The sequence below is a fragment of the Pygocentrus nattereri genome, chromosome 9 (genome assembly GCF_015220715.1).
Source record: "Pygocentrus nattereri isolate fPygNat1 chromosome 9, fPygNat1.pri, whole genome shotgun sequence".
NCBI lineage: Eukaryota > Metazoa > Chordata > Actinopteri > Characiformes > Serrasalmidae > Pygocentrus > Pygocentrus nattereri.
The window spans coordinates 2,867,137-2,873,136 of record NC_051219.1 but is presented as its reverse complement, the minus strand read 5'-3'; the positions used below and the strand labels follow the sequence as shown (position 1 = coordinate 2,873,136).

Genomic DNA, 6,000 nt, shown 5'->3' with positions numbered 1-6,000 from the left:
GGAAGGAGGAGAAGCTGCAGGAGGAGCTGAGTGTGAAGGAGAGCTGGAGGAGACCTGCTGAGGAAGGAGGAGAAGCTGCAGGAGGAGCTGAGTGTGAAGGAGAGCTGGAGGAGACCTGCTGAGGCAGAGCTTCACCGGAGAGAGCAGTGAGTAGCGCCGCGGCTTTAACTGTAGTAGCTGTACCGGTCCGAGTTCAGGCGGCAGCGCTGAGAGCCTGAAACCCGCCCGCTGGTCACTCAGCCTGCAGCTCTGGCTTCACACGCAGACCGGAGAGCAGGAGCGCTTTCGCTTTATCATGGGGTAACTTTCGCTTTATCACGGGAAAACTTTCGCTTTATCACGGGATAACTTTCGCTTTATCACGGGGTAACTTTATGGCCTACGGGAAAAATTTTTCCCTCCCGTATTCAGGCATTCCCTGTCGTTCTGATCTATCTATCTATCTATCTATCTATCTATCTATCTATCTATCTATCTATCTATCTATCCATCCATCCATCCATCCATCCATCCATCCATCCATCCATCCATCCAATAATATGGCTAATAAACAGCTGTTTGGGGTTCAGCCACATGTGCACAGCTCCACACTGGACGAACAGCGAGGTGTTTCATGACTTATAGTGCGCACTATATAGGAAGGATGGAGCCGTTTGAGATTGTCATTATGAAAGTGAGCTGCAGCAGCTTTGCTGGCCTGAGTCACACTGAGCCCTGAACCTGACAGCAGGCGTGATGGACATGATAAAAACATCTCTGGCCTGTTTTACACACAGACAAAAACACACTGTATTAATATTTATACCCCACAGTTCTGTTCACTCATACAGAGTCACTGTATACAGACTTTAGAGGCAGGTACTGACTCTCTGCCTCACCATAAGGTAGAGGGACGGCGTCAGGCCCAGAGGGACGGTGTCAGGCACAGGGGGACGGCGTCAGGCCCAGAGGGACGGCGTCAGGCCCAGGGGGACGGCGTCAGGCCCAGAGGGACGGCGAAAGGCACAGGGGGACGGCGTCAGGCCCAGGCGGACGGTGTAGTTTAGCTGTTTTTAAGCGTTTCTTCTGCTGTGAGGTTTTTCTACATCGTTATTAATTTTATCAACATATTAAATTTATTACCGTGTTAAATGTTCCTTGTGGATGATGGCAGATATAAGTTGTAGGTTCTAAGGAAACGTTTCTAAAGTACCTGTGCTGTACGTCTGGACTGATTCCTCCAGACTCTCGTGAGCGTGAGATGCTTTTGTTTTTCCATTGGGGATTTTTTTTATTGTGCGGACAGTTTGTTTTGTTCCACAGTGAAGTGGGTGTTTCCATATCAGTGCTGTTGATTTTGAGAACTTTCCATAAAACTGTTTGGGTTTTAAAGCAGGTGTGATATCTGACAGAGGGACTGATGACTGCCGGATGAGAAATCTGTATTTCTCGACGCTGTGATTGGTCGCTTTCCATTGAGGAGTTACATTGATCACTGGGGTGCATCCATTTTTAAATAATTGTGTGGCACAAAAATAATTCTAAAACCTGGGGGATCTAAACCACCTTGCAGCTTTATTTTTAATAGTGAGCTCAATTTTTTTTTCTCAGAAATTTATGACAGTAGTTGGACTGGGTAGGTTGGAGTGATTGGGTTGGACCGGGTAGGCTGGAATGATTGGGTTGGACTGGGTAGGTTGGAATGATCGGGTTGGACTGGGTAGGTTGGAGTGATTTGGATTGGACTGGGTAGGTTGGAGTGATTTGGATTGGACTGGGTAGGTTGGAGTGATTTGGATTGGACTGGGTAGGCTGGAGTGATTTTGATTGGACTGGGTAGGTTGGAGTGATTTTGATTGGACTGGGTAGGTTGGAGTGATTTGAATTGGACTGGTAGGCTGGAGTGATTTGGATTGGACTGGGTAGGCTGGAGTGATTTGGATTGGACTGGGTAGGTTGGAGTGATTTGGATTGGACTGGGTAGGTTGGAGTGATTTGGGTTGGACTGGGTGGATATATTATTATGATATAATTGGACTGGAATATTGAGGTTGAAGTGGTGAAAGGAATCTTTGTGTAATTCAGATGTTTGCTGCTGTTTCTGCTGTCCAGGCTCACAGAAATGTGGAATAAAATGTAGTTTATCTTTTGTAGTGCAGTCCTTTTGATGATTAATGATCTGCCCTTGAGAGGGGTACGGTTATCTATCAGTGTGTCCCAGGTCAGGGGCTGGATCCTTCACCGGTCTAAGCAGCCTGTGAAGGCCACTGCTTCGTAGACCGCGTCCTTCGAAGGCTTAGACCTGTGAAGTGAACTGAACTGAGACGGTCAGCCCTACCGTGGGTTTTCTGTTCCCCGCCGTGACCGTTGGCCCACAAATCGCCCCTCTTGACGAGTCTTTGAAGATGGATCCAGAAACTCTGGTTTTAGTTGTTCGTTTGTCAGAGCTGGAGATGCTTCTCCGCCGGCTGCTGATGAGTTTTCATCATGATGTGTATTGTTGGCCATTCTTCTCAGTTTAAACCCAGAACTCATATTTAAATGTAAACTCTGCAGCCAAGCCTTCGCTTCTCTGTCGGTGGCGCCACGTTCTCGAGTCCTCGCCGTCACGCAGTGAAGCTCGGGACCCGCCCGATGGACTGTGGGGTGAATGTATGAGCTGTGGCAGCCGGGGGGGAAGATTTGTGCTGAGGTGTTTGATGCTGTCTGTCTGCTTATAGTGGAGCAGTTCTTGCCCAGGTCCAGTTGTGAATGTGGTGGTGAGTGTGGATCAGTTCGCAGAGTAATTTGAGATGTTTGAGAAAAGCTTGGTCAGTTCATCAGTTAGTGGTAAGAACTCTGGAGGATTTTAGACTTTATTTACTGGCTGTTGTTGAGTTGTGCTCCTTTAATCCTGCTGTTGTGGCCCATTGCAGCAGCAGGTGGTTCAGTGATGATGACGGACAGAAACAGTGAGAGTGAGAAGAGGAGACGCTCGTCCAGGATGTGTCCACACGCTGGAATTCATCTCTCGAAGTGATGAAGCAGGTCCGACTCAACAAAGACGCACTGAAGGCAACGCTGGTGCAGCAGAAGCACAGCTCAGCCACGCCTTTCACTGCCAAACAGCTCATGAATTCTTTTATTTATCTCCCCCCAAAACTACAAGTAAACACTGTCTAAACTCCATGAATAATCCCAGCCTATCAGTGGGATTAATCCAGTTATTATTATAATTAACACCGCTAGTGTGTAGCGCAGTGCTGATGAAGGTCTGAGTGGTCAGTCTGAGTGGGTGAAGGGGTGTTAAAGCATTGAAATGGGCTCCTGGACTGGCCGTCAGTTTCCGTGCGTTTGTGATTAAGTTTGTGTGTAAAGTCCGTAATTAACGAGTTAGTTCATATGTTTTCCAGCAGGATCTGATGGTCTGAGTGTGAGAGGCGTGTGGGCTCCACAGATGTGAGAGAGCCTTTATCTTTTGGTGAACTCAGCCAGTCGTGCGCGATTCTGTCCTGCAGCACCAGCTGATCTGTATGTCCGTCTTCAGTCGTGTGGTGTAAATGGGAAGTGCACACGTCATGAAGCCCCCTAACGGATAACGCGACTCACTGCCCAGTGTTTATTTCATATTCTTGGTAGTGCTGATTAGTTACTGCAGCCCTGAGGAGTCGGGGGAGGTCAGGCTTTGTGGTCATTTCAGCTCTAGAGAAGGACACAGTGAAGTAAAACACCATTCGTCCAGGACCAACACAGGAACACAAGCGCGAGGCAACACAACCAGCACAGCGCAGACGACACAGTAAACAAATACAAAGCACAGGCAGCGCACGGTGCTGAGAGGGCGTGGAGGAGGAGCATGCTGAGCTTAGCAGACCAGCAGATAGTCCAGCATATATGAGTGTAGCGGCCAGTGAGGCAGCGGCCGGTGAGGCGGCGGGCAAGTGAGGGCGGCGGCCAGTGAGCGCGGTGGCCAGTGAGGGAGCGGCCAGTGAGGCAGCGGCCAGTGAGGGCGGCGGGCAAGTGAGGGCGGCGGCCAGTGAGGCAGCGGCCAGTGAGCGCGGCGGCCAGTGAGGGAGCGGCCAGTGAGGCAGCGGCCAGTGAGGGCGGCGGGCAGTGAGGGCGGCGGCCAGTGAGGGCAGCGGGCAGTGAGGGCGGCAGCCAGAGCAGCGATGTACAGCATTTGGTTGATACAGTAATTTTAGCAGCTGACGTTGTTAAAGTGAAGTGTGCAAAAATGCAGGAACTGTGGGGAGGGAGTTGTTGTGTGTGTGTACGTGTGTGTGTGTGTACGTGTGTGTGTGCGTGTGTGTGTGTGTGTGTGTGTGTGTGTGTACAGTCATAAGGAACTGTGTGTTCTGTATTAATAAAATAGACGTAGTTTATTAATGAAGTCTTCTGTTTACGCCGTGGCTCGGTCCGGTGTCGGCTCGGTCCCGTGTCGGCTCGGTCCAGTGTCGGCTCGGTCCCGTGTCAGCTCAGTAAAGCCTGCGGCTGCGCTGCTGTAAAGAAGAGCTGCAGTTATTAAGCTGCTTGTTGTTTCTTCATCATCATCATCATGTTGGCTGCTGTTCAGAGACCAGCGAAGGAGCGAGTGATGGACGGTGTGAAGGACGGATGTGTTGGATGATCTTTACAGAGCAGAGGGGCTTTAGTCTGTTTAGTCCTCAGTGGTTTCAGACGCTGCAGTTAAACAGGCTTTAAAGTGAGAGAGTAAAGATTCCCACTGACTGTGCTGTCTGTGGGGGTCCTGGAGTTCAGAGCAGAGGGGCTTTAGTCTGTTTAGTCCTCAGTGGTTTCAGACGCTGCAGTTAAACAGGCTTTAAAGTGAGAGAGTAAAGATTCCCACTGACTGTGCTGTCTGTGGGGGTCCTGGAGTTCAGAGCAGAGGGGCTTTAGTCTGTTTAGTCCTCAGTGGTTTCAGACGCTGCAGTTAAACAGGCTTTAAAGTGAGAGAGTAAAGATTCCCACTGACTGTGCTGTCTGTGGGGGTCCTGGAGTTCAGAGCAGAGGGGCTTTAGTCTGTTTAGTCCTCAGTGGTTTCAGACGCTGCAGTTAAACAGGCTTTAAAGTGAGAGAGTAAAGATTCCCACTGACTGTGCTGTCTGTGGGGGTCCTGGAGTTCAGAGCAGAGGGGCTTTAGTCTGTTTAGTCCTCAGTGGTTTCAGACGCTGCAGTTAAACAGGCTTTAAAGTGAGAGAGTAAAGATTCCCACTGACTGTGCTGTCTGTGGGGGTCCTGGAGTTCAGAGCAGAGGGGCTTTAGTCTGTTTAGTCCTCAGTGGTTTCAGACGCTGCAGTTAAACAGGCTTTAAAGTGAGAGAGTAAAGATTCCCACTGACTGTGCTGTCTGTGGGGGTCCTGGAGTTCAGAGCAGAGGGGCTTTAGTCTGTTTAGTCCTCAGTGGTTTCAGACGCTGCAGTTAAACAGGCTTTAAAGTGAGAGAGTAAAGATTCCCACTGACTGTGCTGTCTGTGGGGGTCCTGGAGTTCAGAGCAGAGGGGCTTTAGTCTGTTTAGTCCTCAGTGGTTTCAGACGCTGCAGTTAAACAGGCTTTAAAGTGAGAGAGTAAAGATTCCCACTGACTGTGCTGTCTGTGGGGGTCCTGGAGTTCAGAGCAGAGGGGCTTTAGTCTGTTTAGTCCTCAGTGGTTTCAGACGCTGCAGTTAAACAGGCTTTAAAGTGAGAGAGTAAAGATTCCCACTGACTGTGCTGTCTGTGGGGGTCCTGGAGTTCAGAGCAGAGGGGCTTTAGTCTGTTTAGTCCTCAGTGGTTTCAGACGCTGCAGTTAAACAGGCTTTAAAGTGAGAGAGTAAAGATTCCCACTGACTGTGCTGTCTGTGGGGGTCCTGGAGTTCAGAGCAGAGGGGCTTTAGTCTGTTTAGTCCTCAGTGGTTTCAGACGCTGCAGTTAAACAGGCTTTAAAGTGAGAGAGTAAAGATTCCCACTGACTGTGCTGTCTGTGGGGGTCCTGGAGTTCAGAGCAGAGGGGCTTTAGTCTGTTTAGTCCTCAGTGGTTTCAGACGCTGCAGTTAAACAGGCTTTA

General features: G+C 49.8%; 1 protein-coding gene across 1 annotated transcript in view; it reads left to right on the top strand.

Moving 5' to 3' along the window:
* Window positions 1-6,000, top strand: part of LOC108416094 (butyrophilin subfamily 3 member A2-like) — a 534,853-nt gene that overhangs the window by 656 nt on the left and 528,197 nt on the right. Inside the window, exon 1 of the mRNA XM_037540922.1 lies at window positions 1-146. This exon is cut by the window's left edge and continues 656 nt beyond it. The gene's annotated coding sequence lies outside the window, so the exon portion shown is untranslated. The remainder of the gene's footprint in view (window positions 147-6,000) is intronic.